Here is a 23,512-nt window from a genome sequence, read left to right as displayed (position 1 = left end):
AATCCATACACCAACGACCAAAAACACCTACAAACACTTTAATTCTTCAATTTTCTTCATCTAATTGATCTCTCTCAAGTTCTATCTTCAAGTTCTAAGTGTTCTTCATAAATTCCAAAAGTTCTAGTTTCATAAAATCAAGAATACTTCCAAGATTGCAAGTTTACTTCCAAGTTTTCTAAATCCATTCCAAGTAATCATCCAAGATCAAGAAACCTTTGTTACTTACAGTAGGTTATCTTTCTAATACAAGTTAATAATTATATTCAAACTTTAATTCAATTTCTATAACTATAACAATCTTATTTCAAGTGGAAATTTTACTTGAAATTGTTTTTGTGTCATGATTCTGCTTCAAGAACTTTCAAGCCATCCAAGGATCCTTTGAAGCTAGATCTATTTTTCTCATTTCCAGTAGGTTTATACAAGGAACTTGAGGTAGTAATGATGTTCATAACATCATTCGATTCATACATATAAAGCTATCTTATTCGAAGGTTTAAACTTATAATCACTAGAACATAGTTTAGTTAATTCTAAACTTGTTCGCAAATAAAAGTTAATCCTTCTAACTTGACTTTTAAAATCAACTAAACACATGTTCTATATCTATATGATATGCTAACTTAATGATTTAAAACCTGGAAACACGAAAAACACTGTAAAACCGAATTTACGCCGTCGTAGTAACACCGCGGGCTGTTTTGGGTTAGTTAATTAAAAACTATGATAAACTTTGATTTAAAAGTTGTTATTCTTGGAAAATGATTTTTATTATGAACATGAAACTATATCCAAAAATTATGGTTAAACTCAAAGTGGAAGTATGTTTTCTAAAATGGTCATCTAGACGTCGTTCTTTCGACTGAAATGACTACCTTTACAAAAATGACTTGTAACTTATATTTCCGACTATAAACCTACACTTTTTCTGTTTAGATTCATAAAATAGAGTTCAATATGAAACCATAGCAATTTGATTCACTCAAAACGGATTGAAAATGAAGAAGTTATGGGTAAAACAAGATTGGGTAATTTTTCTCATTTTAGCTACGTGAAAATTGGTAACAAATCTATTCCAACCATAACTTAATCAACTTGTATTGTATATTATGTAATCTTGAGATACCATAGACACGTATACAATTTTTCGACTTATCATGTCGACACATCTATATATATTTCGGAACAACCATAGACACTCTATATGTGAATGTTAGAGTTAGCTATACAGGGTTGAGGTTGATTCCAAAATATATATAGTTTGAGTTGCGATCAATACTGAGATATGTATACACTGGGTCGTGGATTGATTCAAGATAATATATATCGATTTATTTCTGTACATCTAACTGTGGACAACTAGTTGTAGGTTACTAACGAGGGCAGCTGACTTAATAAACTTAAAACATCAAAATGTATTAAAAGTGTTGTAAATATATTTTGAACATACTTTGATATATATGTACATATTTGTTATAGGTTCGTGAATCGACCAGTGGCCAAGTCTTACTTCCCGACGAAGTAAAAATCTGTGAAAGTGAGTTATAGTCCCACTTTTAAAATCTAATATTTTTGGGATGAGAATACATGCAGGTTTTATAAATGATTTACAAAATAGACACAAGTATGTGAAACTACATTCTATGGTTGAATTATCGAAATCGAATATGCCCCTTTTTATTAAGTCTGGTAATCTAAGAATTAGGGAACAGACACCCTAATTGACGTGAATCCTAAAGATAGATCTATTGGGCCTAATAAACCCCATCCAAAGTACCGGATGCTTTAGTACTTCGAAATTTATATCATATCCGAAGGGTGTCCCGGAAGGATGGGGATATTCTTATATATGCATCTTGTTAATGTCGGTTACCAGGTGTTCACCATATGAATGATTTTTATCTCTATGATCGGGATGTGTATTGAAATATGAAATCTTGTGGTCTATTGTTACGATTTGATATATATAGGTTAAACCTATAACTCACCAACATTTTTGTTGACGTTTAAAGTATGTTTATTCTCAGGTGAATACTAAGAGCTTCCGCTGTTGCATACTAAAATAAGGACAAGATTTGGAGTCAATGTTTGTATGATATTGTGTAAAAACTGCATTCAAGAAACTGATTTCGATGTAACATATTTGTATTGTAAACCATTATGTAATGGTCGTGTGTAAACAGGATATTTTAGATTATCATTATTTGATAATCTACGTAAAGCTTTTTAAACCTTTATTTATGAAATAAAGGTTATGGTTTGTTTTAAAAATGAATGCAGTCTTTGAAAAATGTCTCATATAGAGGTAAAAACCTCGCAACGAAATCAATTAATATGGAACGTTTTTAATCAATAAGAATGGGACATTTCAGCAACGCTCAGAAAAAGAGGAGATTTGGTACTGAAAAACACGGATTGAGCAAACCATGAAGAAGGCTATGGATAAGTCACAAGGACGAAATCTACCTTCAAAGAATCCAAATGATTCCGTGTCTGCTGAAGTCATTATTGAATACCTTGCTCCTGACTCTAAACTCTTACGGACAATATTCTTCATCATCCTCTGATATTAGAAATTCTAAGATATCATCGTCTCTTTCATTATAAATATCCTCCATATTTCTGAAGATATTTTCATAATTATTCTTATCTGAAATCATTTACCTCTTCGTGCTGTCTGTATTACATCATAAAAAAAAAACTATTTTAGTTTCTAAATTCTGAACTTTCAAATTTAAAATAGGAATATTTTTAAAGTAGTGTTGGGAACTGAAGCATGAACTAGTATAATATAATGACACTTGATCAACGTGATTATATTACAATAAGTCATGCTGAGTTTCTAAATGAAACGTGATGATTCACAGATCATAACGTCATCATGTGCTATGTTACACGACTCTTATATTCTCTTTAACCTCTAAAATATCAAGAAAATATTTCTTGATGATTCGGCCTTTTCCGAAGTATTCTAGTAATTTGACAAGTCAAGATCGTGCCATTACAATTTCCTTCTTAGAACATTAACAATGTTCATTCCGAAATTCATATATGCGAATTCTGGACCATTACAAGTGGTGCTTAATCGCAAGAAGAAGAAACGAAAGGACAAAACTCCGAAATAGAAATTGGGGTATAAATTGCAGCAAATAAAAGAGAGCATTAATTGGGGATGACAATGATTATAGAAGACAGAAGCAGGGACATCGAAATATAAGGGAAGATATAAAACTCAACAACAACCCAGAAACTATAAACCGTATATATCGATGCATATAGCAATATAAAGATACGGGAGAACTAAAAACACTATAAAACCAAGAGTATAGTAGAAGTAAATAGATTCTTCTGGAGGTAGATGAAAAAGAAGAACGACAGATATGAAAATGAGGAGTATATCGAGAATCAGCACTGGATGAAGCATATTGACGAATACTTTTAAAGTAAGAATTGAGGGAGAAAGAATAGAAGGTGTGAATTAAAAGGAAACGATGGAGGTGGATTTATAGTGAAATATCCGACAGAAAAATCGAGATGAATCATCGCATTAAATCGAAGAGGATCATAATTTTCTTAATTACCAAAGAATCAAATCCTATATTGATTACAAAGATTTTCTTTAATCCGGAGATCAACCGTGATGACGTCAAAAGATAAGACGAATCCCTATTTTCTCATTTCACTCTTTTACGATAGCTTCACTCATACGTTTCGGGTAATTGAATTATTTTATCTATATTTCTCAATCATGATAAAACCCTATGAATCAACTTATATTCGTCATAATAACATTCTTATTGTTAGCCATGACGACCTCGATCAAATTTCGGGACGAAATTTCTTTAACGGGTAGGTACTGTGACGACCCGGAAATTTCCGACCAAATTTAAACTTAATCTTTATATAATTCCGACTTGATAAGCAATGAATTTTTAATAAATCTTAAACCTCCGGAGAGAGTTTTACACAAGCTTTTGTTCACCCTTTTATTCCGACGATTCACGAACATCATAACTTGATTTAATTGTTTAATTGTTTAATTATTGTGTATATATATGGATTTATATATATTTAACTTGAAAATATGATAATTAAATATCTCATTAAGTATATTAACAAAGTATTGTATATATATTTTCATACTAATAATTTAAAGAGTTTTTGAACAATATATATGTTACTATTTAAACGACGTAATTAACTTATGTTAAAATGTATTTACATATAATGTATTACGAGTGTAAATACATCCTTACAAGTATTGAATACACTTTATAATATACCAATACATATAAAGGATAGCTATACTCGTATTTCTGTTCAATTTTTTCAAGAATTCTACTCGCATTCATACGGTATTTTTACCCGTATTATACACAGCTTCTAGAAGTATTTACTATTGGTATATACCAATAGAAATCTGCAATTATTTGTGTAATATGTCATCCATGACCTAATCAATTTAATATGTCATCCATGACTTAATACATTTTAACTTATCTTAGATATTTTCACTAAAAGCCAAATTTTCAAGCCTATAAATAAGCACCATTTCTAACTCATTTTTACACATTCATTTTCCAAATTTTACTTCCAATTTTCACACACACTTGCAAGAACTCTCTCAAGTTTTGTTCTACTAATTCTTCCCAGCAACTTTACATTCTAAACTTGAGGTAAAAACTCTACTTCAACTCTTGTTCAATTCATATGTTTATAGCTATCTATATAAGAGTTTATAAACTAGAACATAGTTTAGTTGATTCTAAACTTGTTTGAAAAACTAATCTAATATTTCTAACTTAAATCTAGTAACACATATTTATATGTATTATGATGTTATATTAAGTTAATATAAGAACTTATAACTTGTACATATGAAGAACACCTTGAAACTTAACATATATCCTTTAATCTCCATTTAGTAAAAAGCGGGCTGTTTTGGGTTGGGAATTAAAAACCTATCTTAGACTTTGAGTTCGAGGCTAAGACTTTGAAAATATGTTAATATATGTAAATAAGACTTCCAGTATTTTTTTCACGATTTTAGACAAAGTGAAAGTATTTTATCAAAAATCATATATTGGGTGGATGCCGGGATTTTTCCAAATCTGTCCACCGACACAAAAAGAGGGTAAAGCTCTAAAAATTACTACTTGGGATGAACTTTTCAAATTGGTTTTATAAAGTTGACTTCTTAAGGAATCCATAGCAATTTTATTCACTTTAAATGGAGTTGTAATGAATATTTGGCGAGCTAAACAAAATCTGCTAAAATTAACGTGGTATGGACGAAATTTATATTATAAAAACTATATTAACCATATCCTTGTTAACTTTTCCTATATCCTATATATATTTGGACATGTTATCATTAGTATAAAAAAAATATAATCTTGATTAATTTCGAGATTGTATATATATAATAATCTTGGTACGTTCCATGACAATACCTGCACAATACGTTTTGATAAATCCTAAGACAATACGTACACAATACGTCTTAGTTAATTCTAAGACAATACGTATACAATACGTCTCTGGATTGATGCAAGACAATACGTACACAATACGCCGTGGGGTAATTCTAAGATTATATATATATATATATATATATATATATATATATATATATATATATATATATATATATATATATATATATATATATATATATATATATACCGATTATTGGACTGTTGGACTTTTTGGACTATTTTGGACTACTAACAAAGGACTACTAACAATGGACTACTAACATAAAATGTTAAAAATTATTATATAAGTATTCTATGAACTTGCTTTATTTTATTCATATGTCGTATTATTATCTGAATCGTTATTATTGTTATAGGTTCGTGAATCCAAGGATGACGGTCATATTTTTAATAAGTTGAAAACTTATTATTAATATACTTTTACTACCGTGAGTATATAGTCCCATTTTTAAACTCTATAAATATTTTGGGATGAGAATACATGCATTTTATGTTTTACGCCATAGACACAAGTACTTAAAATATATTCTACGTTGAGTTGTACCACTTTGCATATCTTCCCTAATAGCTTAGTAACTAATATTTACATGTTGTAAGAACATGTATACGCGAATCCTATTGATAGATCTATCGGGTTTGACAACCCCAACCTGACTAGTCGCTCTAGTATCGTAAACGGTTGCATAGTACTTCGTTTTTACTACACTTGGTACAGTGTAGGGAGATTTAATAATAAAGGGAATATGTCATATTAATGGTTAAGTATGGTTACCAAAGCGCTCAACAACTTATAGAATACTTTTATACACTTGCGAGTGTACATATATTTATAACTATGAAAATCTTGTGGTCTATATTTATATCGATGCTAAACCTATATATCTCACCAACCTCTGTGTTGACTGTTTAAGCATATTTATTCTCAGGTCCTTAAGAAAGTCTTCCGCTGTTGCATTATCTGAGCAAGCTGTGCATGGAGTCTCATGCTTTTGTTTAAATGAAGTGTTGCATTCAATAAAACCTTTGTCATGTATTATATTCGATTGTTATGTCACGTGTGTAGTATTTGGAAACTGATGTATCATGGGGATTATTTCTTAAATAATCACCCACTTGTTTAAAACATGCATTATGTATAATAATGGTGTGCTTTTTATGAAATGAATGCAATATTTTTCTAAAACGTATCATATAGAGGTCAAATACCTCGCTATGGAACCAATGAATAATGTACTGCATTTATAGTAATATGGACGGGTCGTTTCAAGTTTAACCCAAACACCATGCTCTAGTGTCGTTTGAAAATTAAACTAGAAAGGTCGAAACTTGTATTTTGTACGAAACGTGTAACTTGGGCCGATGTGGGCCTGGCGATGTAAAACTTGTTTTGATGATGGAAATCTCTTAGTTTAACTTATCATGACATGTTGTGAAAAGGTTTTCATTTAAAAGTGTCGGGAAGCGGGTTTTCTGCTCATGTAAGTTGGAGCCCGGAGATAGCAGACTTTAGTTCATTTGGATGCCGTCCAGATCTTCTGGACACCGTCCAAGGCTTTTTTACTGGACGCCGTCCAGAAGTCTGGACGCCGTCCTGATGTACTGCATCAGAAAAAAAATTAATGTGTTTTTGAGATAACGAAGTCGGGTCCTTACAAGTGGTATCAGAGCATGGTCTAAGGGATTTAGGCGACTTGAGATAGGTGCCTAGACTTAGACTTTAATTTGTATGCGCGTTATGCGGGACTTGTAGGAGACGGGTCGGACCAGGGAGTGGTTAGTGCCTAGGTTTAGGTGAACTAACTATGCGCTAATTGTTTTGTGTTGTGTTTCGCAATCATCAAGCGAGATAGACGTTGTGCTAGCGAGTTAATGCGACGTGCTCGCGTAACAATGATTAGGTACCATTGTTACAGGTTCAAATCGTGTCTAATAAGCGATGTACGACTATTGTTAAGCAAGATGGGGCGGTGAGGTGTATATGAATATTATGTTATGTCCTATCGTTTCATTGTTTAATCTATTTTCGTTTTATAGTATGAAGAGGAGAAATGGACCTGAGAACCATGAAGGAGGTACGAGCTAGGACCTTGAGTTTACGGCCAAAGTTGAGCCCATCATTAAAAAGCAAAGAGCGGAATTTCTTGAGGATGTCCTAAAGGTTTTCTAAGAATCAGTTGATGGGCAAGTAACTGAGCTAATCAATGAGTGAATGAATGCCGTAATCGAAGAGGCGTTAGAAGCTAGAAATATTCACCCTTGGGGGGAAGGGGGTGATGGTAGTGATGGGCATGGAAAGCGAGACTTCCATTACAAAAACTTCAAGGATGCTTAACCCCCTATGTTTAATGGGGTAAGGGGTCCTTTAAAAAGTACATGTTGGATCTCCGACATTAAGGGGGCCTTCCGTACCACGGAGTGTCCTCCCGAGAAGAAGACGAGGTACGGTTCTAGTATGTTACGTGAAGAGGCCAAGTTGTGGTGGGACGATAAAATCCGATTATATGGGGAAGAGCAATGCACGAGCTTGACGTGGAAAGAGTTTAAAAAGGAATTTTTCAAAGAATATCGAACTCCTTCTGACCTTGACAGAATCCGGGGCGAGTTCCACAATTTTCGACAAGGTTCAATGGACTTGGTTACTCTCAAGTCTACCTTCTTGGAAAAGACTCGTTTTTGTCCGGAGTATGTTGGTGATGATCACAAGTTGATGCTAGATTTTTACCGTACACTAAGCGATGAGTTGAAGCATAAGATTAGTCGGGGAATGACTAAGTCTTTTAATGAATTGTTTGAGTTAGCCCGGGGCTTCGAACCGGAAGTTCCAAAGCAAAGCGATTTCTCTTTCTCTAAGAGAAAATTTGAAAGGTCGAGTCATTCAAACTTTTCAAACAAGAAGAGCAAGAAGGGTTTCGAAAGTGCTAATAGCGTGAAGAAAGGTGGTTCTTTGAGTTATGGACCTACGTGTTTTAATTATAATCAAAGGGGGCACATGGCCCGTGATTGTACCAAGGCGTTGAACAAGCTTACTTGTTACAATTGTGGTAAAGAAGGGCATCGAAGGCCGGAGTATCCCGATTTGAACACCGATCATGTTAAACGGTTGGAGAAGGCGGCGGGCACGGCTAGGGGTCGCAACTATTTGACGATGAATGATGAAGCCAAGCAATCCAATGAAGTTTTCTCAGGTAATTTCATGGTTAACTCTAATCCGGCAAGGATACTATTTGATAGCGGTGCAAATTTATCGTTTGTGTCTCCGCGATTTGTGTCTATGCTTGATAAACCACTAGCTAAGTTAAGTCATCCAGTAGAAGTAGAAATAGCGGATGGTAAGACGGTGCTAGGGGTTGATGTTTGTAATGATTGTGATATTGTGTTTGGTGCCGAAACCTTTAAAATTGATCTCATTCCGATGACTTTGGATGAGTTTGATATTGTCGTTGGTATGGATTGGCTCGATCGTTAAAGAGTCGATATTGCATTCCATGAAAAGTCTATTCGGGTAAAGACCCCAAGTGGGGGAGAACTAATTATTCATGGCGAGAGACGGAGAAGACTTGTGCCATTATGCACTCTTGCACGGGCACGTCGTTTTCTTAATAGCGGTGGTATGGCTTTTCTTGCACATGTAGTTGATACTCGTGAAGATCCACCATCCATTCGTGAAATTCCGGTGGTGAATGAGTTCGAAGACATTTTTCCAGATGAGTTGCCGGGTGTTCCGGCGGAAAGATAAGTTGAATTTCGCATTGAGTTGGTACCGGGTGCTACTCCTATTGCTAAAACTTCTTATCGTTTAGCGCCGACCGAAATGCAAGAATTGTTAAATCAAACTCAAGATTTGCTCGAGAAGGGTTTTATTCGACCGAGTGCTTCGCATGGGACACTCCAGTTTTATTCGTGAAGAAGAAGGATGGTAGTATACGGATGTGCATCGATTATCGGGAGTTGAACAACGTTACGATCAAGAATCTTTATCCATTGCCTTGGATTGATGATTTGTTTGACCAACTCCAAGGTGCAACGTATTTCTCTAAGATTGACCTACGGTCCGGCTATCATCAAATGCGGGTCCGTGAGGAAGATATTGAGAAAACAGCTTTTCGAACGCGTTACGGGCATTATGAGTTTGTAGTTATGCCTTTTGGTCTTATGAATGCACCAGCGGTATTCATGGATCTTATGAACCGAATGTGCCAACCTATGTTGGACAAGTTGGTGATAGTGTTCAATGACGGCATACTTGTCTATTCGAAGAGTATGAAGGAACATGAACATCATTTCCGTGGTGTGTTGAAGACATTGCGGAAGGAGAAGTTGTATGCTAAGCTCTCCAAATGTGAGTTTTTGCTAAGGGAAGTTCAATTCCTTAGTCATATTGTGAAGAAAGAAGGTATACAAGTAGATTCGGGGAAGATAGAGACGGTGAAGAGTTGGGGACAACCGACTACACCTACAGAAATCCGAAGTTTTCTCGGATTGGACGGTTATTATCGTCGGTTTATCCAAGACTTTTCTAAGTTTGTTTCTCCATTGATGAAATTGATGAGAAAGAATGCTAGATTTAATTGGGAAAATGAGCAAGAGATTGCTTTCCAATTATTAAAAGAGAAGTTATGTCAAGCTCCGGTATTAGTGTTGCCGAAAGGTGTAGAAGACATGACAGTTTATTGTGATGCCTCGTTGAATGGGCTTGGGTGTGTTCTAATGCAAAGAGGTAAAGTCATCACTTACGCCTCTCGACAATTAAAAGAACACAAAACGAGATATCTGACTCATGATCTTGAGTTGGCGACGGTTATGCATGCGTTGAAAATTTGGCGCCATTACTTATATGGTGTTAAGTGTACGATTTATTCGGATCATAAGAGTTTGAAGCATCTTTTTGATCAACGAGATTTGAATTATCGTCAACGTAGATGGATGGATGTGGTAAAAGACTATGATTGTGAAATCTTATATCATCCGGGCAAGGCAAATGTGGTCGCGGATGCGTGAAGTCGAAAAAGTCAACATTCGGCGATACGAGTAGGATCGTTACGCATGATTATTACAAACAATTTCCTTGTAAAGCTTGGTGAGATTAAAATTTGTGACGACCCGGAAATTTCCGACCAAATTTAAACGTATTCTTTATATGTTTCGACACGATAAGCAAAGTCTGTAATGATGAGTCTCAAAAAGTTTGAACTGTTTCATATATATTCAATTGACCTTCGACTGCTCTCGACGATTCACGAATAATTAAGTGTAAATAGATATGTGTGTAGGTATATATAAATAATAATTCGAAATATAATTTGAAGTATTATATGTTGTTGTTATAAAAATAGGATATTATAATAATTATTATTTATAATATATCTCTATATGTATAAATAAAATATATTAAAAATAAATATTAAATGATTGTAATACTCGTTTGATGTTTCGATTGATATTAAACAAGTTAAATTCAAACTTATATAATTTTAAAATAAACGATGATCCAAAATTTAGTTTTATAAATTATAAGATAATTAATAATATATTTAGGAACTACTTGTTGAATTTTAAAACTTTTTATATTTTACTTGGAGTTGGGAGTGAATAATTAATGTAATTTTTATTTAGTAGTTAATAATCAAATTTTATACCATAATGACCAAAATAAATAAATATAATTAATATAAAAATTTGGAATTTTTCTGAGACCTTTTAGTCCGCCACTGATCTATCAACAGAGCACGAATTTCAGTCCGTGAATGAAATAGTAGACGATGGCTAACTTAATCACATGTTTTAAATTTTTATTATATTATAATTATTATTATATTATTATAAATATTTCTGTATCAAATGACCCCGTGATATTTTGTAGTGTATTATTTTTACTTTTGATCCCATCACCAACTAAACTCTATCCTCTCTATAAAAATATATATACATAGCATGCATATGCATATGCAGGTGCATATGATTTACACTTAAATAAAAACCATAAGCTCTATCATCACACCTTGCTTCTGTTTCCTTGATCGAACTCCAATCTCACTCATTGATCACCCTTGGAAACCATCATAACAAACCATCATCTTTCTTGATGAAACCCATTTCCTTACTTCTTTAAAGAACACAATGAACCACCTAAAAACCGTTTCACCTCACCACCTCCGGAACAACCATGAAACGCCGCTTTTGTTTCTAGGTAAATCACAAAACCGTCACCTTTCTTTCTCTCTTTTCGCGATAATTTTTCCTCATGTTTCAAATCATTATGGAACCCATCATCTTTGTCATCGATCAACCAACAATAAACCATTGTTTCCTTGTTTAACCACCACCACACTTATGAAACCATATGAACTAACCGTTATTACAAATGTTTCTGTGATCGGTTTCTGTTGAACCCACTTTGTTTTGTTACTTATGATATCATTCGAAGAACGTACACCATTCTTGTTGTTCAATCATCATTAGAACCATCAAACGAAATCAACAATGGTTATTGCCGCACTTTTCGATTACAACTTCATTATTTATCCTCCCCATGATCATCACCTTCAATCGTAAAGCACCAATAACCAACATTTTTTTCCCTTTGTTGATCTTCTTGACAAATCACCATCACAAACCCATCTTGAAACCGCTACATCTGTTTTCTGTTTCCGATATATATCTATATTTTTTTTCTTCTCTTTTTGTTCAAACAAAAACCACAAACCCAGAAATATTGATACTACTATATCGATGTATGCAGCTACAATTTGTTCATGTTCTTTTGATCTATTTAAACCACAACAAACCCATCACTCTTGCTGTGTTTTCTTTCTGTTGCAAAACAATGATTAACAAGGGTGAAAGTGAGTGAATATGATGATGAAAGTTGAAACATAATAATAATGTAATACATGATCAACTTGGATTATAATGGGATGTATGATTTAGTTTTTAAAAGAGTACGTTCCTTCCAAAAGAATGTGGCTGACAAATGGTCACCTAAAATGACGTGGGGATTTACATGATATATGGTACACGAAGAGATGGATATTTTAGCTACTTCAATTTTTTTCGGTTGAGTTGGAAACATAAGCAGCCACGAATATTGTTTGGGCCATTCATGTTTTAAAAGTGTTGTGGATTTTTTTTTAAAACCGAGATCTTGCCTTATTATCGATCCAAGTTGGGCCGAAACCCCACCCACTTTTTGTTCTTTTTCTTATTTATTTAAAGGTGTACAATTGGATGAGATTGAGCTGTAAAGAAATGGATAGTTGATCATACTTAACTATTAGTCTATTCCTACAAAGTATTATCCTTTAGTTATGGGAATTCGGCTGTTATGATTATGTTGTGGGTAAATGACATGGCGATTAGGATAAGAAACATTTAAGGTATTATGATGAAAAAAAAGATGATGACAATGATGATGTCTTTTATAATTATGGGTACGGTTTGATATGATGATTAGATGATTATGATTATGATCATGTCGTGATCATGATTAAAGATGATGATGACCGTGAAGTGGAGATCGAATGATATTGTGGAAAAGAAGATAAAAAGAAAACTGATATATAATCGGGGTAAATTTAAATAGAGTAGGAACTATCTCAGAAAAGCCGTGAGCAGAGAAATGGTTTAGGTTGTTATCGGGTTAGCGGGACGTCGCGGGTTCAAACCCGGACTTGGACATTTTTTTAAGGGCTACTCCTTTGAGGTAGTTATTACTAATACTATTATTATTATTATTATTATTATTTTCTTATTATTATTATTATTATTATTATTATTATTATTATTATTATTATTATTATTTATTGATTGTTTTTAAGTAATTATTATTACCAATATTAGAAATAAGATTATTAGTATAATTAATATTATTATCATTATTATTATTAAAATATATAGTATTATTATTAATATGAATATTAAAATATTTATTAGAATCATTATTTTTATTTAAAGTACCATTAATATTTAAAATATTATTTTCTATGAAAGCTGACATTTTTATCTATCATTAATATCTTTTCATTAAAAACTATTATATTTTACTAACATTACTTTTATTGTTAGTATTATTATCAAAACTACTAATAGTAGTATCATTACTAAATCTAATTAATTTTAGTATTATTATTATTATCATAAAAAGATGCGAATTTTTATGTATTATTAATGATACTATTTTATCAAATAAATAGTTATATAAGAATATATTTTAAAACATATCGCATAACAACATTAATATTTTCATAATAAATACTAATTATTTATCTAAAGTATATAAAATAAATATAATTAACGTAGTTATCAATGAAACATACAAGTTACTGATATAACAATTAATAATAATATCTAAACTTGTTAGATTATAAGTATATGCTTTAATAAATATATGAATAATATAGGTTCGTGAATGTGAGGCCAACCCTACACTTGTTCAATGTCGTCATATGTATTTTTACTACAAAATATAGTATGGTGAGTTTCATTTGCTCCCTTTTTAAATGCTTTTGCAAGATATATTTTTGGGACTGAGAATACATGCGCTGTTTTTATAAATGTTTTACGAAATAGACACAAGTAATCGAAACTACATTCTATGATTGGATTATCGAATCGAATATGCCCCTTTTTAGCTTGGTAGCCTAAGAATTTAGGGAAATGGCCCCTAATTGACGCGAATCCTAAAGATAGATCTATGGACCTTGACACGTCCCATTCGGGTTACGAATGCTTTAGTACTTCGATTATCATGTCCGATGAGAGTCCCGGAATGATGGGGATATTCTATATGCATCATGTTAGTTCGGTTATCAAGCGTTCACCATATGAATGATTTTTATCTCTATGCAGTTTGCAAAATGCCTGATATGAGATGTATATTTATGAGAAATGGAAATGAAAATCCTGTGGTCTATTAAAATAATAGAAATAATTATTTATGATAAACTAATGAACTCACCAACCTTTTGGTTGACACTTGAAAGCATGTTTATTCTCAGGTATGAAAGAAGTCTCCCGCTGTGCATTTGCTCATTTTAGAGATATTACTTGGAGTCATTCATGACATATTTCAAAAGACGTTGCATTCGAGTTGGTGAGTTCATCAAGATTATTATTAAGTCAATTATAGTTGGATATATTATGAAATGGTATGCATGCCTGTCAACTTTCGATGTAATGAAAGTTTGTCTTTTAAAAACGAATGCAATATTTGTAAAATATATCATATAGAGGTCAAGTACCTCGCGATGTTACCAAATGTAATGTATTTGTCCAGATGGATTAGGACGGGTCGTTATAGGTGGTATCAGAGCGGTGGTCTTAGTGAACCGGGTCTTGCATTAGTGTGTCTAACTACTAGTTGTTTAGATGCATTAGTGGGTCTGGACTTCGACCGTGTCTGCATGTCAAAAGTTTTACTTATCATTTCATGTCAAAAATTATCTACTTATCATCCTTAGGAAATTACCTGCTTATCATTCTTAGTCTAGACATTTCTTATTGCATTGATTGCCTGAATAGTGTAGAGACAAAAATTCAGATCTTACTGTAGACTTTATCTGACACGTTTCGTTAATTTCCTCCGTAATATACGAGATCTTCTGTACTATACATAGATATTCTATGTAATTAGAATATCATCCGATATTCGAAAATCATATCATAAAATCCTTTACCTAACCGTGCAAGATGAATTCCACAACCAGTTCAAGTTCGTCGGATTCCGATAACTATTCCGATATGGATTTCCACTCGAGCTCCGAAAGCAGTGTAACCGGAATGGATCAACCGATTAGCCATCATCTATTCTGGATGAATTGGGGCTAGGTTCTTAGCCTCCTCAATCATTGGAGACAAGAAGAAGATGATCCTTTTCATCCACCACATTGCCCTCTTGGCGAAGAACCTGAAGCACTTACCGGCGAACCTGTCCGAAACACAATTTTCTCTCTCATTTCCAGAGTATCTCGTCACGATTATATACTATACAAAATTCTAGATCATATTTATCTGCTCCTCCGAACCGACAATCACCCCGGTGTAATAGAAGAAGTCAACGAGCTTCGCGCTCGGGTAGTGGCTTTGGAGAATATGGTGCAAAATTTACCAGCTTCAGCAACATCACCATCATCCACAGTACCATCAGTAACAGCACCACTACCATCGACAAACCATGCCTCAACATCTTATTCTATACCTCGAGTATAATCATCGTTCTACGTATCGTTCTACATCATTTATCTTCGTTCTACATGACGATTTTGTAATCTCTAATGTTTTAGAGATTATATATTCTTATTCTAACGATAAATCAAATGAGTTTAATATCATATTGACTCATTAAATCCATGATTACATCTGAAGGAAATATATATGTATATATGTTTTCATAAAGATTGTAATTAAAAATTCTTTTATACAAACTGTTAATGGTGAAAATATTTTAACGGGTAGGTAATACCTGAGGAATATTTAGATTTCACATTAATAAGTACACTGTACATTCTTCGAATCTGATTCAACAATCATTTACTATCCTACTTACAACCACCGATATACGTATCCGTTCACCGCAGAATAACCATTTTCATTCAATTTCATATTTGGATTTTGACCTATCAGAATCCAACAAGTGGCATAATGAAGAAAACATTTGACAAAATAAAATTTGTTAGAAATAAATCAATTAACTATGAGAAAAATTTTGTTAAGAAACCACGCTAACTGTTTCCAGCTAACTGTTCCTAGCTAACTGATTACATTTTATTTATTGCAGTTTATTTATAGCAATTTAATTATCGCAATTTTATTTATCGTCATTTAATTTATGTTATTTACTTTACGCACTTTATTTATCGTCATTTAATTTCTGTTATTTATTTTACGCACTTTAAATATCGGGACACGTATACAAGGTTTTGACATATCATATTGACGCATCTATATATACTATTTGGAATAACCATAGACACTCTATATGCTGTAATGATCGAGTTCGCTATACAGGGTTGAGGTTGATTCTATAATAATATATATACTTTGAGTTGTGATCGAGTCTGAGACATGTACACGGGTCACGATACGTATTAATTAATTTGAATATTATAAACTATATATGAATTATTGAGTTAGTAACTGTGGACTGCTAACTGTGGACTACCAAGATTGGACAATTAAAATGAATTAAAATATTGATTATAACATATGAAACTAAACAATTCTTCAAGTCTGCCACTTGATTTCATCTTAAACCTCATTTGTATCTTGACGATTACAATCTGTGTTCAAACCTTTCATGATTCTTGAAAACATCTCAATCGAAAGGATGAACCAACCGCACTTCATCTACGGAAGGAAAGATTTATGCATATAGTTATGCATCTGAAAACACTCGAAACCTGAGTAAATGTTTAACACGTATCTGTGCTAGCTCCTTTGACGTTATTATTATCAAAAAATAACCTTACAATCCCTCTCTAAATTAGCCAATGTTGTCACAGCTTCAACAAATCAACATCGACCTTTCATTCGAATAAGTCTTATTATAACTTTGATATATACGTTTTCCTTTCGTTACCGTTACCGAAGAACCGTTTATATTCCACCGCAATAGCAGTAAACTTACCAGCAACTTCAATGATCTTTGGATTTCCGAAAAATCATTATATTTATCGAAACCCCATCATATACTCATTTATCTTGTAACGAGAATTGCCATATCAATTACCAAGAATCAACAATCAGTATATCGAATTTCGTAGCATGTCTACAGCAACAGTTATATGTATACATATAACATTTATCTCTTAGAATTATGATCTTACATTCTGAAATCCTGAAAAGCACTCTAGCCTACGAATCAGTTCCTTGAATTTTGAGAAAGCTGAAAAAGCAGCAAAAACTATAGATAACTATAACAGTAAAAAGCTTGATGATAAAGAATGGTGTGTTGAAAACGCTCAATAGAAAATTTAGTACCGAAAAGCGGACTATGCGAAACTATGAAGGAGGCTGTGGACAAAATCACAAGGACTAAACCTGCCTTCAAAGAATCCAAATGATTCAGTATCTGCTGAAGTTATTAACGAATAACTTGCTTCTAACTCTAAACCTTTACGGACAAATCTTCTTCATCATCCATCGAGATTAGAAATTCTAAGATATTATCATATCTTTCATTATTAATATCCTCAATATTTATGAAGATACCTTCATAAATATTCTCGTCCAAAATTAATTATCTCTCCGCGCTATCTGTGTTATATCATAAAAGAAAACTGTTTTAGTTTCTATATTTCTGTAAACCTTCGAGTTTAAAATAAGAATGCTTTTGAAGTAGTGTTGGGAACTGATGCATGAGTTAGTATAATATAATGACACTTGATCAACGTGATTATATTACAGTAAGTCATGCTGAGTTTCTAATGGGATGTGATGATTCACAGATCATAACATCATCATGTGCCATGTTACATAACTCTTTCATTCTGCTTAACTTCTGAACATATCAATAAAGTATATTCTTGATAGTTCTATTCTCAGTGATTCAGGTAATTTGACAAATCAAATCGTACGATTTTGTTCTTTCTTGTTTAGAACATTAAGTTCATTCGAAACTCCATACTTACGAATTCTGGACCATTACTCGCTTTACTAGAGGTCGAGAAGATAATAAAAAGGCAAAGAGCTCCAAAATATAAGAGAAGATATAAAGCCCAATAACAACACGGAGGTTACAAACCGTGGATATTAATACGAATAGCAATATAAAGACACGGTATAATTAAGAATAGTATCACTCCAAGGTAAGAGTAGAAGTAAACAGATTTTTCTGGTGGAAGATTGAAAAGAAGGATGACATAAATGATAATTAGAAAAATATCAAGGATTAGAATGGGATTAAGCATCTTCACAATCTTTTGGATGTATGAACTAAGAAAGAAAGTATAGGAATGGTGAGAATAATGGAACGGAAGAGTTTAACTTATCATGAAAATATCAGATAGAGTAATCAAGACAGGTCACCGCGTTTAATTATAGAGATCTTAATTTCCTTATTCGCCGAAGAATCAAATCTTTTAGTTTTCGAAGATTTTCTTTAAATCCCTTGAATTTCGGAATCCAACCATGACTAGTCAAAAGTTATGATGAAACATGTCTTTCTCATTTCACTATTTAGTGATAGCTTCACTCGTACTCTTTGAGTAATCGAACTATCTTATCCATATTACTCAACAGTAATAAAACTCTATTTATCAGCTCAAATTCATCATGAAAACATTTTTTATGTTAGCTATGACGACCACGATCAAATTTCGGGATGAAATTTCTTTAACGGGTAGGTACTGTGACGACCCGAAAATTTCTGACCAAATTTAAACATAATCTTTATATGTTTCGACACGATAAGCAAAGTTTGTAATGATGAGTCTCAAAAAGTTTGAACTGTTTCATATATTCAATTGACCTTCGACTGCTCTCGGCGATTCATGAACAATTAAGTGTAAATAGATATGTGTGTAGGTATATATAAATAATAATTTGAAATATAATTTGAAGTATTATATGTTGTTGTTATAAAAATAGAATATTATAATAATTATTATTTATAATATTTCTCTATATGTATAAATAAAATATATTAAAAATAAATATTAAATGATTGTAATACTCGTTTGATGTTTCGATTGATATTAAACAAGTTAAATTCAAACTTATATAATTTTAAAATAAACGATGATCCAAAATTTAGTTTTATAAATTATAAGATAATTAATAATATATTTAGGAACTACTTGTTGAATTTTAAAACTTTTTATATTTTACTTGAGGTTGGGAGTGAATAATTAATGTAATTTTTATTTAGTAGTTAATAATCAAATTTTATACCATAATGACCAAAATAAATAAATATAATTAATATAAAAATTTGGAATTTTTCTGAGAACTTTTAGTCCGCCACTAATCTATCAACAGAGCACGAATTTCAGTCCGTGAATGAAATAGTAGACGACGGCTAACTTAATCACACGTTTTAAATTTTTATTATATTATAATTATTATTATATTATTATAAATATTTCTGTATCAAATGACCCCGTGATATTTTGTAGTGCATTATTTTTACTTTTGATCCCATCACCAACTAAACTCTATCCTCTCTATAAAAATATATATACACAACATACATATGCATATGCAGGTGCATATGATTTACACTTAAATAAAAACCATAAGCTCTATCATCACACCTTACTTCTGTTTCCTTGATCGAACTCCAACCTCACTCATTGATCACCCTTGGAAACCATCATAACAAACCATCATCTTTCTTGATGAAACCCATTTCCTTACTTCTTTAAAGAACACAATGAACCACCTGAAAACCGTTTCACCTCACCACCTCCGGAACAACCATGAAACGCCGCTTTTGTTTCTAGGTAAATCACAAAACTGTCACCTTTCTTTCTCTCTTTTCGCATTAATTTTTCCTCATGTTTCAAATGATTATGGAACCCATCATCTTTGTCATCGATCAACCAACAACAACCATTGTTTCCTTGTTTAACCACCACCACACTTATGAAACGATATGAACTAACCATTATTACAAATGTTTCTGTGATCGGTTTCTGTTGAACCCACTTTGTTTTGTTACTTATGATATCATTCAAAGAACGTACATCATTCTTGTTGTTCGATCATCATTAGAACCATCAAACGAAATCAAAAATGGTTATTGCCGCACTTTTTGATTACAACTTCATTATTTATCCTCCCCATGATCATCACCTTCAATCGTAAAGCACCAATAACCACCATTTTTTTCCTTCGTTGATCTTCTTGAAAAATCACCATCACAAACCCATCTTGAAACCGCTACATCTGTTTTCTGTTTCCGATATATATCTATATTTTTTTTTCTTCTCTTTTTGTTCAAACAAAAACCACAAACCCAGAAATATTGATACTACTATATCGATGTATGCAGCTGCAATTTGTTCATGTTCTTTTGATCTATTTGAACCACAACAAACCCATCACTCTTGCTACGTTTTCTTTCTGTTGCAAAACAATGATTAACAAGGGTGAAAGTGAGTGAATATGATGATGAAAATTGAAACATAATAATAATGTAATACATGATCAACTTGGATTATAATAGGATGTATGATTTAGTTTTTAAAAGAGTACATTCCTTCTAAAAGAATGTGGCCAACAAATGGCCACCTAAAATGACGTGGGGATTAACATGATATATGGTACACGAAGATATGGAGATTTTAGCTACTTCATTTTTTTTCGGTTGAGTTGGAAACACAAGCAGCCACGAATATTGTTTTGGCCATTCATGTTTTAAAAGTGTTGTGGATTTGTTTTTAAAAACCGAGAGCTTGCCTAATTATCGATCCAAGTTGGGCCGAAACCCCACCCACTTGTTGTTCTTTTTCTTATTTATTTAAAGGTATACAATTGGATGAGATTGAGCTATAAAGAAAAGGATAGTTGATCATACTTAACTATTAGTTTATTCCTACAAAGTATTATCCTTTAGTTATGGGAATTCGGCTGTTATGATTATGTTGTGGGTAAATGACATGGCGATTAGGATAAGAAACATTTAAGGTATTATGATGAAAAAAAGATGATGACAATGATGATGTCGTTTATGATTATGGGTACGGGTTGATATGATGATTAGATGATTATGATTAGGATCATGTCGTGATCATGATTAAAGATGATGATGACCGTGAAGTGGAGATCGAATGATATTGTGGAAAAGAAGATAAAAAGAAAACTAATATATAATCGGGGTAAATTTAAACAGAGTAGGAACTATCTCAGAAAAGCCGTGAGCAGAGAAATGGTTTAGGTTGTTATCGGGTTAGCGGGACGTCGCGGGTTCAAACCTGGACTTGGGCATTTTTTTAAGGGCTACTCCATTTAGGTAGTTATTACAAATACTTTTATTATTATTATTATTATTTTATTATTACTATTATTATTATTATTATTATTATTATTATTATTATTATTATTATTATTATTATTATTATTATTATTATTATTTATTGATTGTTTTTAAGTAATTATTATTACCAATATCAGAAATAAGATTATTAGTATAATTAATATTATTATCATTATTATTATTAAAATATATAGTATTATTATTAATATGAATATTAAAATTTTTATTAGAATCATTATTTTTATTTAAAGTACCATTAATATTTAAAATATTATTTTCTATGAAAGCTAACATTTTTATCTATCATTAATATCTTTTCATTAAAAACTATTATATTTTACTAACATTACTTTTATTATTAGTATTATTATCAAAACTACTAATAGTAGTATCATTACTAAATATAATTAATTTTAGTATTATTATTATTATTATCATAAAAAGATGCGAATTTTTATGTATTATTATTGATACTATTTTATCAAATAAATAGTTATATAAGAATATATTTTAAAACATATCGCATAACAATATTAATATTTTCATAATAAATACTAATTATTTATCTAAAGTATATAAAATAAATATAGTTAACGTAGTAATCAATGAAACATACAAGTTACTTATATAACAATTAATAATAATATCTAAACTTGTTCGATTACAAGTATATGCTTTAATAAATATATGAATAATATAGGTTCGTGAGTCTGAGGCCAACTCTACACTTGTTCAATGTCGTCATATGTATTTTTACTACAAAATACAGTATGGTGAGTTTCATTTGCTCCCTTTTTAAATGCTTTTGCAATATATATTTTTGGGACTGAGAATACATGCGCTGCTTTTATAAATATTTTATGAAATAAATACAAGTAATCGAAACTACATTCTATGGTTGGATTATCGAATCGAATATGCCCCTTTTTAGCTTGGTAGCCTAAGAATTTAGGGAAATGGCCCATAATTGACGCGAATCCTAAAGATAGATCTATGGACCTTGACACGTCCCATTCGGGTTACGAATGCTTTAGTACTTCGATTATAATGTCCGATGAGAGTCCCGGAATGATGGGGATATTCTATATGCATCCTGTTAGTTCGGTTATCAAGCGTTCACCATATGAATGATTTTTATCTCTATGCAGTTTGCGAAATGCCTGATATGAGATGTATATTTATGAGAAATGGAAATGAAAATCTTGTGGTCTATCAAAATAATGGAAATGATTATTTATGATAAACTAATGAACTCACCAACCTTTTGGTTGACACTTGAAAGCATGTTTATTCTCAGGTATGAAAGAAATCTTCCGCTGTGCATTTGCTCATTTTAGAGATATTACTTGGAGTCATTCATGACATATTTCAAAAGACGTTGCATTCGAGTCATTGAGTTCATCAAGATTATTATTAAGTCAATTATAGTTGGATATATTATGAAATGGTATGCATGCCTGTCAACTTTCGATGTAATGAAAGTTTGTCTTTTAAAAATGAATGCAATGTTTGTAAAATGTATCATATAGAGGTCAAGTACCTCGTGATGTTACCAAATGTAATGTATTCGTCCAGATGGATTAGGACGGGTCGTTATAAAATGGAAGCTTATGTTAATAACAAACATGAGGAACGAATCGTGGGCCAAACGGAGTCTATTACCTTAGGCCCGCATGGTTTGTTGTCCTTTCAAGGACGAGTGTGGGTGCCTAGAATGGGAGATTTCCGACGAGTGCTACTTGATGAAGCACATAAGTCAAAGTATTCCATTCATCCGGGTGCAACAAAAATGTATCTTGATTTAAAGGAGTATTGGTGGCCGGGCATGAAACGTGATGTTGTAAAGTATGTTGAACAATGCGTCACGAGTTTGCAAGTTAAAGCTGAACACCAAAAGCCATATGGTATGTTACAACCGTTAGAAATTCAAAAATGGAAATGGGAGCACATTACCATGGATTTCATCACAAAGTTACCAAAGACGGCGAGAACTCAATTTGACTCGATTTGGGTAATAGTTGATCGATTGACGAAAAGTGCT

This window comes from Rutidosis leptorrhynchoides, chromosome 9 (assembly GCF_046630445.1).
Source record: "Rutidosis leptorrhynchoides isolate AG116_Rl617_1_P2 chromosome 9, CSIRO_AGI_Rlap_v1, whole genome shotgun sequence".
Taxonomy (NCBI): domain Eukaryota; kingdom Viridiplantae; phylum Streptophyta; class Magnoliopsida; order Asterales; family Asteraceae; genus Rutidosis; species Rutidosis leptorrhynchoides.
Note: the sequence above shows the minus strand (reverse complement) of the source record.